Raw genomic sequence first — 12,274 nt, forward strand, 5'->3', positions numbered from 1 at the left:
GGCCAGGTTCAGCTAGGAAGAAAGTCATCTTCCATCAAGACAATGTGTGGCAGCACACATGTGTCGTCGCCAATGCAAAATTACACCAACTACGGTATGAATTGTTGTCACACCCGCCTTACTCACCTGATATGGCTGCGTCAGACTTCCATCTCTTCCCAAATCTGAAAATTTTTCTTCGTAGATGAAGATTCACTTCAAACGAAGAATTGATAGCTGGAGTTGACAGCTATTTTGCAGTCCTGGAGGAAACTCATTTTCGAGATCGGATGAAGACAATATAATATCGTTGGACCAAGTTCATTAATCTACAAGGAGACAATATTGAAAAATAAAAAAAGTTTCAATGATTTAAGTAATTTTTTTCTATTCCGTTCCGAGCACTTTTCAAAGCACCCTCGTAACTACCCACAGTGAGGCTACACACTTGTTACAAAATATAGTTCTCCTGCATTACTCCTCACTATTGCTCACTTGCTTGGTCTACACACTGCACGTTTAAAATAAAGCAAGCTCAGCTACGTGCACTATACCTACTGTTCGTAAATCACTTCATTGCTGCACTCCTTACTTCTGAACTGGCAGAAACTGTTCGGCTTCAGGCTGTTAATGTTTTGCGTGTAACCACCCTAATAATAATAATAATAATAATAATAATAATAATAATAATAATAATAATTTTAAATTCTTCTGGGCTTGCAGCGTTATATATGTCTTGTAAGGACATTATGCGTACATTAAGCCAAAACTCTGCTTTGTGTAGCAGTTATTATTGTGACTTTATTTTCATTGGCTATAGGCCTATTTCGGCTCAAAGGCCATATTCAAGCACTCTGCAACATTAGTACGGTACTTAGATCATATATCCGTGAGTTTACGTAATAAATAATTATTCCGTATATTTGGCGTAAGACTTACATCCATATTACGTCGTTGACGCTCTTGCTGTCAGATATCTTACTTGGTGCGTTTTTAAGCAAAGCACAGGCGAAATTATAAATTCCTCGCCAACTAATGTCTGAGCAGTGGAATTTTTCTTTGTTGGCCAGTATCTTTAAGATCTTGTTAACATTTTGTAAGTTTGACAGCTTCGAGTTATGTCATAGAGTAAATATCTCTGGAGTGAGCACTCACATGAGCAGGACAGATTTTGTGTTGTCAACATACATTGCCGGCCTGGTCACGTGATCTCGAGACGTCGTGTGTTCGTATAGCGACCTGTATATTTAGAATGTCACTACATCCCTAGTACAGACGGATTCTTTTCGTACGTGTCGTGGATTATTTATATATGTTGCGCAGACATTTTAACAGTATCCATTTGATACTGGGAATAAACCAGTTACGTAACTTTTAAGGGCAAGTGATATTACATTCAGCTTCTTTGCGATAGGTGTCATAGTTCAGATGCACTCGATTTTTGGTAGTTTTTGGTATGATACCGCACTTTATAGTATTACAGAGCCTGAAGTACATTTTTGCAGTGATAGTCCTGCAAAACGACTTGACAGTACGTTAGCACTTTCGCAAGTGTCCGAAAAACACCGAATCTACCACACATTAGCGATTATATCCCTGCTAATTCGTCCTTTTTTCTTGTATATCTGCGTATTTATTTTCTCGTTTTTGCAACCTAAAGCACAATTTTTCTTACTGGTGGCACTTTGAGGTATTTATTTTACGCATTTTAAGTACTTGCTCCCAGTTCATTAAATAAGTAGTACACGGAGTAATCTATATACATAATTGGCAAGTCACTGATAAATGCATGGAGGATAGTATTTACTGAAACAACAAACCTTTCCCTTTCCTGTTCCACTAGCAGATTTACGAGAGGAAGCGATTGTTTGTAAGCTTTTGTACGAGCCGTAATATCCATTATATAGTCATAAAATCTTAGAAAAATAGGTCTACAGAATCAAGTCTTAATTATAATGCGTCTCGAAATTTTTAAACGTATACAGTGTCTCTTACTAAAATGAAAACTATAATTAGAGCTATATGGAATGTACCTATGAAAAGTTACTATCCCTCCTTTCACATATTTTTATTTGCATCCGTAGCAACAACGTAATTCACCATCGCTTTTACACTATCAACAAACTGTGAAACACAACAAAAACTCTTGGTATTATAAACTTCAAACGCTGCAGAAAGCACACAGGCACAGCGAAGTCCCGAGATCACGTGACAATCCTGGTTTAATGTTGACAACATGCGCAGAACGCAATGCTCACTCCAGAGATATTTACTCTATGAGTTATGTCAGCGATGTTACATGGCTACAGATTTGTTTTTATAAATCTATGAAGATGTGTGATAGTACAATCTTTGCAGCTGTATATTGGTGTTCGTTTTATGAAATTATCCGTGGTCAATAATTTCAACAAAATTATCAAAAATGTTTATATGATTTAAATCGGTTTGTTCTTTTAAAAAATTTTCTGGATATTTTCTGTGTGTATATATATTTCTATCTCTTCCAGAAAGTTCAACATTGGGCCTTTTGTGTTATGTGGAGAATTTGCATCGAATTTTTATTCTTGTCTATGTTGTGATTTTCAGTTTTTACATGGTTAAATACTGTAGATGGGTTTGTGTCACTGTTTATGGTATGTTCTCGGTATCTAATTTGGAAATTTCTGCCTGTTTGGCTACTCACTTTTATCATCAGCGATGTAGAGGACAAATCACAACATGTGTGTAGTGAATGGAGTTTGTGAGGAACCTGTAACCTCCACCGCATTAATGCTATTCATCGAAAAAAGTAATTATTGATGACCTAAACAATCAGTATTAGAGTCTTTCAAAACTGTGATAATAGTAATGATCTTCTGTAAGTCATATATTTTCGTGACTGAAACAGAATCGAATGGTTTGGTTTTTACACCTCAGAAAATTTCATTTTACCCCTCAGGGGGTAATTACACCCACGTCGGAGACTACTGTGCTATAGGTTCGCTATGTCGCCGCAATCGACGGTCTGCTTAAGACTGATCAGAGGAACGCTGGGCCGAGTTGGCAGTCAGTGATCAAGTGGACAGCATCGTCTTAGGTAGGCCGTCAGTGTGTCAAATGTCTTTGGCAGAACATTAACGTGCATGTCAGTTGTTCCCAAGTGGAGAGTCTTGTAAATTTGTGTGTATCACGTGATACTTTAACACTAAGAGACAGTTGTAAATACTTAGAACATGCCTGAGGAAATGGATTGTACAAAGTTTAGTAAATCTTCATATCCATATTGTAATAAAGTGAACTAATATTTAATATGTTGAAGTTCCGCTCAATCATCTCCCGTAACAAACCAAAGACCCCATCGTTGTGCCGACGAGAGTATTTTCGTACGGTCAACATTATGCAAACTACTGTGAGGAGCGTAGCAGATTACCTACAATTCTACCAAGTAGTAGGTTTTCTCACCATTCTATTCGCTTAGGAATTATAGGAGAAATGACTACTCAAATGCCTCTGTGCCTGCAGTAATTAGTCTAAACCTGTCGTCGCAGCCCCTACACGAGCGATACATAGGGATCCATAGTACATACCCAGAATCTTCACGTAATTCTGATAACCTTTCGCTGGATGTTTGGGGTCTGTCTTAAAGAGTCTGCCAGTGCAGGTTTCTCAGCATCTCTGTATCGCTGTTCGAGCAAACCCGAGGCCACTCTTGCTGTTCTTGTTTACACATGTACAATATGTCCTGTGTCTTCAGTTTGATATGGGGCCACATTCTCGAGGATGGACACATCAGTCTTCTGTAAACAATCCACTTTGTACACTGAATGCATTTACTCATTATCTTAACAATGAACCGAAGTCTGTCATCTTCTTTACCTATGATTCGAACTATGTGATAACTTCATTTCATATCCCTACAGATTGTTACCCATGTATTTGTATGGCTTGACTGATACCAAAACTAAGTTACTGATACGTTTTTCCGTTCTGTGGAGTGCACAGTTTTACATTTATTAAGAGTTAAAGCAAACTGAAAATCTTTCCACCACTTTGAAATCTTGTCAACATCTAACGACAGTACTTCATTATAGATAACTGCATCAGCCGCAAAAAGTCTGAGATTACTATTTGTTGTGGTTGGCAGGAGAGCCAACACCGTGTTACTAGAGGAGGCCAAAAGGCACGCCTTTTAGCTCACGCAGGCTGGCGTGAGGTCTGGAACAGGACAAGGAAATTAGAATTTAGAAAAACGGACGTAGCTGGTGGAATACTTAACTTTAATCCATTAATGATGAACGTCGCTCTTGACGGTACATGATTCACAATATCAATAGTAACTGAATATGGCGCCTTGCTAGGTCGTAGCAAATGACGTAGCTGAAGGCTATGCTAACTATCGTCTCGGCAAATGAGAGCGTATTTTGTCAGTGAACCATCGCTAGCAAAGTCGGTTGTACAACTGGGGCGAGTGCTAGGAAGTCTCTCTAGACCTGCCGTGTGGCGGCGCTCGGTCTGCAATCACTGATAGTGGCGACACGCCGGTCCGACGTATACTAACGGACCGCGGCCGATTTAAAAGCTACCACCTAGCAAGTGTGGTGTCTGGCGGTTACACCACAGTATTGTTATTGCCTGTACGGTTATTAACATACAACACGAAAAGCAAATGTCCCAACAGACTTCTCTGAGGCACTCTTGAAGCTACTTCTACGTCTGTCGATTACTCTGTGCCCTAGATAACGTATTGTGTACGCCCTGCCAAGCAATCCTTAGTCCAGTCACGAATATAGTTTGATATGCCATAAGAACGTACTGTCTTTAATTAGGGTTCGTGTCAATGCTTTTTCAAAGTCAGTAAAACCTGCATCGGTTTGATTGCATTCATTCACGTCTTTCAGGGAGAAGGCGGAAATTGGGTTTCGTATGACTGATGTTGATCAAATACATCCCAGTTCGCATTCAGCACGCCACTGTGTTCTATTTACCTATGCCGTTACGTGACGAGCGAAGGAATTGTAAAGAAAACGATTAAAACCGGGAAAGCCCGCAGACGTACGAAGAGAGAATGGAAGAGCCTAGCCTGCAGGGAAAAGAACTACGAGTTGGTCGTAGGACTGAAAAGCTTCTACATAATCCTGGTTTCACAATTCCTCAACTTACACTGGAACTTCCATAGATGGCTGAGTATCAATACAGGCTTTCACGGTCGGTATTTGCATCATTAGTCATTTTTCTTTTATAGGTTTAGGTCGCACTCCGAAGGCTGTTTCTCTGGGAAATACTGACAAATTGGCAGTATCACATCATGCACTGGCACCAGGGAACCGACAAATTCGTTTCTCCTATATTACGGTTTTTTCGAGATGTGATCCTTACAATGCCAGTACGTACAGAGAGGCCATAGGAAGTCAGAAGCACAAACTTTAATAGAAATGAAGATGAAATGAAACCAAACGAATTGTGGCTCTCAGTGCTAAATAAAGCAAACAGTGCCAACTCTCCGCCTCTGCAAACTTCGCAACACTCACCGGCACGACTACGTGGTTTCTGAGAGCCATTGATGACGTCACGAACCGACTATTTCGTGGATATGTATAAGCAGTTCAGTTTGTTGAATTTTTTCATTGATGATCCTGCTTTCTCAGTGTTTATAGCCTCTGATGATTTGTCTAGCACTGGCAGACCTAATGTCAGGCAGGAAAACACACCTTGAATCGCGACCTAAAGCCTATAAAACAGAAGTCACCAATGACGCCCGAGTAACGTTGTACCTTATAGTTACCGAATCAGTCATTTAATGAAAACTTCGTGCAACATGGCCGTGAAGAACAAAACACAAAGCATGGCACTTGTACATGCACTTTTGGTTCGATACGAGAGGAATGTTCATAAATTGCTAACATCTTCAGTGATGACGAAACAAGAGTTTAACTTAGGGAGTGGTCTCATCCAAATTCACAAAGCCATGCATCATGGCAATTGTAATGAATATGTCCTGAGTATGGGAAATATGTGTCGGACCGATAGTCATGACGTATTCATGAGGATCGGCATTTTACGAGCGTACTTTACTGGTATCGTAAGATGTAATTCCATTTCAATCATTTCATCAGCGAGTCCAATCATTTCGTGTCACTGAATTTAGTTTGTGTCGCCTGTGTTCCAGAGTGTCTGCAGCGTGGCTTCCAACCGTGGATTTAACAATACGTTTACAATAGTGCATACTGGACGAAGGCGCGGGGGAGGGACTGGGGACTGGAGGATAATAAAGCTACCAACTTCTACATCTAATGGGGGACTGATACGGACACCGGATCAGTGAGAGCTACAACATCAAAAATGTATTGAGATGTTCTTCGGTAGATGCTATACCTTTTTCCCCCACCACTCAACAAATTGAATTCTGTTACGGAGCAATCCCTACGGAAAATGAATCTTAATTGGCAAGAAACGCGTTGAGACACATTTCTAACGTCAGAGGTGATGCGTCTTCTAGATCGTATTTGAACTAACGGGATTATTATCAATAGCTACGCCCCTTTTTATTTCAATTATTTTTACATGCAAGGAGATATCAGCAGAACCATGAACTGCGACAGTTTGCTCACAAAATTATACTCACCAAAAACATTCTAGTTGCCACACTTAAGAAAACTCATGACAGCTATACACGCAGGGTCTTACAATCATTTAGCATCTTATTATCACCGTCATATGATGAGTCACTCAGTACATCCAGAAACACTACACGGAATTCAATTAGAGACTAGACGTCGTCTCAATAGAAGAATTCAAAAGGCGTCCTTAAAGATGATCTTAAGTATTTGTGTTGTTTTGATTATCTTGTATACATAAGCATGTATGAGTGGATATTTCATGTATTATTTGGACTAAAGAGGAGACATCTGAAGATAAAAGGGGGAAACAAATCTCGTGTAATATCAGACTGCCATTAGTCACTTTCACGTTGAGGATTAACGGCTACGTTTTGTATCTCCAGGAGGAATTTTTAATCGATGAATCTGTGAGAATTTACCGACGTCTGGAGATAAAGAAATGAGTGCTCGGAAAGAATAATTGAAGTTTGACTGAAGGCTGTTTTATTGTGAATCATTCTCCAGTGTCATTCGAAATTATGGTGCAGAATATCGAACTCGAACAGCAAAGAAAAGCAACTTCCATGCCGTGTGTTGTTTATCGCTTTACGCGGCACTAGAGACGTACTGCTACGTTTTAACGAGAGGACATGTTCACTTACCGAGGACAGCCAGTGTGTGCGACTTCATAGCTGCGGTGGCCACTGCGCTTTGCGGTAGCTGTAGCGTCACCTGCTCTTTATAAAAGCCTGTCTCCTCGTGCGGAGTTCCGTACGCTGATGACGTCATTTGGAGCTTCCTTTTTGCTCGCACGCAGTCTCTTCTCCGTGAGCTTGCAGCCAGTTTCGGCGAACACGGTCATATGCAGTTGCGAAGCTCCTGTGTATGCATTCGCCACACACAGGTGTACTGTGCGCCAGAATATGGCGGCTGTACAAATAATGACTATTTTTAATGCTTTCCATTGTTACGCTTTAACCTTTTCGTAGATAATAACTAATACGTTTACACAGACACTGACAGAAGAAACAAATTGCTGTGTTTCTGAAGCAAAAGTTTACTACTTAATGGCCTTCCTTACTTTCGAACAAACACACAAAGGCTCAGTTGTACTCAGCAGAGATGTAGCTTGAGGCTCAGTCCTTTCTCCACTCCTGTGTAGCCCCTACACTGCCAATAAACCTAACCCCAGTCTTCCTGCCCACCTCCTCCAGTGCCGCAATGACACCGCCTTCATAGCCGTAAACCCTGCCCACTACGAACCCGACCAATCCCTGCAACTCAATTTCATCCAGTTCACTCGCTGGTGCAAAACAGTGGTTCCTGTAACACAGCCTTCCAAAACGCATGCAAAGATAATTATAGGACAAAATATCCACACCCTCCGTCCTCATGATTTCTACATCAACATTTACGACCCATTTATCCGACTAAATAACACACCAAAACTCCTCCGACTAATCCCTAACATCAAACTGAGATGGAACCTCACCTACCAAAAACACAACATCAAGATTGCATCCTCCACCACACTGCACACCTACAAAGTCTCTATCCTACCGATCCTTTTCTCATGCCAATGTAGTTTAGAGTCCGAATCCACCAAACACTTACCACTCCCTCTGAATGCTCGAAGATCATGCACTCCACCTTATCTTCCATGTTACAATACAACAATATATACAAAAAAAATGTAAAATTAGTAAGTTCTCCGACAGTATTAAAAAATTTTGTAGAATATATAGAATAGTTGATCGGAATATCGTTTGATATATTTAAAAAACAATTCGAAAATCTTGGTCACATTCCTCTTTACGTTTTCTTGTTGGCCTTCTTTCTCTGAAGTGTTATTATAAGATTGTCTCGAATTTTATTTGTGTTAATTTCACTAATAATATTTATTTGAAAGATTCTAATTGGTATTGTCATAATACCTTTTGCTAAATTTGATTTTTAAATGTTTTTGCAACCTCTTGTAACGGTGAGCATCAAATTAAGCTGGATGTAACTAAAATGGTGATGCTATTGATCAGCCACATTTGCTCCAGACTTGAATATACATCACATGATCACTAAAAGAACCTGCATTTACTCTAAATCAGAATTACAAAGTCTGGTACCTTTTAAAGAAGTACAGCAATGCAGACCAAAACGTAGCATTGAATTACTGATCATTATTCTCACCCTAATGGTCACTACTAGCAACAAACCAACAGTCACTCATTTTGCCAGTTACCACCCCGTTTTTCCTGATAGTAGTTAAATACAACCAATCTTTAATATTCAGTTCAAAAGCAAGAGGCATCACAGATATCTTACATTGTCTGTTCTATGTTTCATGTCCAATACATTGATGGAGATAGTTTATTGCAGAATAAATACTAAAGAACAACTGAATAGGGCAGACAATAAATAAAAGGAAAGAAAATAATTTATGACGAAAATAAAAAAAGAAGTAAAGGGAACTGTTCTCCAGAATCTACAACACATCACTATGTAAGATATATATGACAGTTTTCTTTTGCTTGTCTTTCACATGTGTGCAGTGTTTAATATTAAGAACTTCAAATAATATAATTTCTACTATTCAATGATTCTTTAGTCACAAGATGGCTGTTCTAGTGATATGAAATAAGTAATGGTGAAGTCATGTTGCATTTTTGTATGCATGTCAATTATTGATTCAGATAAGCATGAATGTTAAACACTGTTACTGAGTAGATGGCCTTTCAGATCATAATACATTCAAAATTTTTAAGCATTCTCTACTTATATTAGTGTTATCGCGAAAATAGGGAAGGTTACTAAAATGTCTATGCAAGAAAATAGTAACATGGAGCTTAACACAGAGTAGAGCAAATACACTAACACAGAAACCAAAAGTTCATGCATTTCAGAACATGATCTACAATTTGACTCTAAAAGCAATAAAAACTTTAACTGATAATAATTTATATGAAGTTGACGTTCCCTTTCACACTTAGCCCCCCCATGAACCATGGACCTTGCCGTTGGTGGGGAGGCTTGCGTGCCTCAGCGATACACATGGCCGTACCGTAGGTGCAACCACAACGGAGGGGTATCTGTTCAGAGGCCAGACAAACATGTGGTTCCTGAAGAGGGGCAGCAGCCTTTTCAGTAGTTGCAGGGGCAACAGTCTGGATGATTGACTGATCTGGCCTTGTAACATTAACCAAAACGGCCTTGCTGTGCTGGTACTGCGAACGGCTGAAAGCAAGGGGAAACTACAGCCGTAATTTTTCCCGAGGACATGCAGCTTTACTGTATGATTAAATGATGATGGCGTCCTCTTGGGTAAAATATTCCGGAGGTAAAATAGTCCCCCATTCGGATCTCCGGGCGGGGACTACTCAAGAGGACGTCGTTATCAGGAGAAAGAAAACTGGCATTCTACGGATCGGAGTGTGGAATGTCAGATCCCTTAATCAGGCAGGTAGGTTAGAAAATTTAAAAAGGGAAATGGATAGGTTAAAGTTAGATATAGTGGGAATTAGTGAAGTTCGGTGGCAGGAGGAACAAGACTTTTGGTCAGGTGATTACAGGGTTATAAATACAATATCAAGTAGGGGAAATGCAGGAGTAGGTTTAATAATGAATAGGAGAATAGGAATGCGGGTAAGCTACTACAAAAAGCATAGTGAACGCATTATTGTGGCCAAGATACACACAAAGCCCATGCCTACTACAGTAGTACAAGTTTATATGCCAACTAGCTCTGCAGATGATGAAGAAATTGATGAAATGTATGACGAGATAAAAGAAATTATTCAGGTAGTGAAGGGAGACGAAAATTTAATAGTCATGGGTGACTGGAATTCGTCAGTAGGAAAAGGGAGAGAAGGAAACATAGTAGGTGAATATGGATTGGGGGGAAGAAATGAAAGAGGAAGCCGCCTTGTAGAATTTTGCACAGAGCATAACTTAATCATAGATAACACTTGGTTCAAGAATCATGAAAGAAAGTTGTATACCTGGAAGAATCCTGGAGATACTAAAAGGTATCTGATAGATTACACAATGGTAAGATAGATATTTAGGAACCAGGTTTTAAATTGTAAGACATTTCCAGGGGCAGATGTGGATTCTGACCACAATCTATTGGTTATGAACTGCAGATTGAAACTGAAGAAACTGCAAAATGGCGGGAATTTAAGGAGATGGGACCTGGATAAACTGAAAGAACCAGAGGTTGTACAGAGTTTCAGGGAGAGCATAAGGGAACTATTGACACGAATGGGGGAAAGAAATACAGTAGAAGAAGAATGGGTAGCTCTGAGGGATGAAGTAGTGAAGGCAGCAGAGGTAAAAAGACGAGGGCTAATAGAAATCCTTGGGTAACTGAAGAAATATTGAATTTAATTGATGAAAGGAGAAAATATAAAAATGCAGTAAATGAAGCAGGCAAAAAGGAATACAAACGTCTCAAAAATGAGATTGGCAGGAAGTGCAAAATGGCTAAGCAGGGATGGCTAGAGGACAAATGTAAGGATGTAGAGGCTTGTCTCACTAGGGGTAAGATAGATACTGCCTACAGAAAAATTAAAGAGACCTTTGGAGAGAAGAGAACCACTTGTATGAATATCAAGAGCTCAGATGGAAACCCAGTTCTAAGCAAAGAAGGGAAGGCAGAAAGGTGGAAGGAGTATATAGAGGTTTTATACAAGGGCGATGTACTTGACGACAATATTATGGAAATGGAAGAGGATGTAGATGAAGATGAAATGGGAGATAAGATACTGTGTGAAGAGTTTGACAGAGCACTGAAAGACCTGAGTCGAAACAAGGCCCCAGGAGTAGACAACATTCCATTAGAACTACTGATGGCCTTGAGAGAGCCAGTCATGACAAAACTCTACCATCTGGTGAGCAAGATGTATGTGACAGGCGAAATACCCTCAGACTTCAAGAAGAATATAATAATTCCAATCCCAAATAAAGCAGGTGTTGACACATGTGAAAATTACCGAACTATCAGTTTAATAAGTCACAGCTGCAAAATACTGACACGAATTCTTTACAGACATATGGAAAAACTGGTAGAAGCGGACCTCGGGGAAGATCAGTTTGGATTCCGTAGAAATGTTGGAACACGTGAGGCAATACTAACCTTACGACTTATCTTAGAAGGAAGATTAAGAAAAGGCAAACCTACGTTTCTAGCATTTGTAGACTTAGAGAAAGTTTTTGACAACGTTAACTGGAATACTCTCTTTCAAATTCTGAAGGTGGCAGGGGTAAAATAAAGGGAGCGAAAGGCTATTTACAATTTGTACAGAAACCAGAAGGCAGTTATAAGAGTCGAGGGGCATGAAAGGGAAGCAGTGGTTGGGAAAGGAGTGAGACAGAGTTGTAGCCCACCCCGACGTTATTCAATCTGTATATTGAGCAAGCAGTAAAGGAAACAATAGAAAAATTCGGAGTAGGTATTAAAATTCATGGAAAGGAAGTAAAAACTTTGAGGTTCGCCGATGACATTGTAATTCTGTCAGAGACAGCAAAGGACTTGGAAGAGCAGTTGAACGGAATGGACATTGTCTTGAAAGGAGCATAGAAGATGAACATCAACAAAAGCAAAACGAGGATAATGGAATGTAGTCAAATTAAATCGGATGATGCTGAGGGGATTAGATTAGTAAATGAGACACTTAAAGTAGTAAAGGAGTTTTGCTATTTAGGGAGTAAAATAACTGATGATGGTC

At 39.7% G+C, this 12,274-nt stretch overlaps 1 long non-coding RNA gene across 2 annotated transcripts in view; it reads right to left on the bottom strand.

Annotated features, from left to right (window-relative positions):
- Positions 1–12,274, bottom strand: part of LOC126412768 (uncharacterized) — a 464,306-nt gene that overhangs the window by 35,702 nt on the left and 416,330 nt on the right. The window contains exon 1 of one of the 2 annotated variants that reach the window (XR_007575337.1): positions 7,217–7,338. The exons of the other annotated variant lie outside the window; for it this stretch is intronic. This is a non-coding gene — a long non-coding RNA (uncharacterized LOC126412768). Of the gene's footprint in view, positions 1–7,216; positions 7,339–12,274 lie in introns of those variants that run through there. 2 annotated transcript variants of the gene reach the window in all.

The sequence above is a fragment of the Schistocerca serialis genome, chromosome 7, assembly GCF_023864345.2.
Source record: "Schistocerca serialis cubense isolate TAMUIC-IGC-003099 chromosome 7, iqSchSeri2.2, whole genome shotgun sequence".
Taxonomy (NCBI): Eukaryota; Metazoa; Arthropoda; class Insecta; order Orthoptera; family Acrididae; genus Schistocerca; species Schistocerca serialis.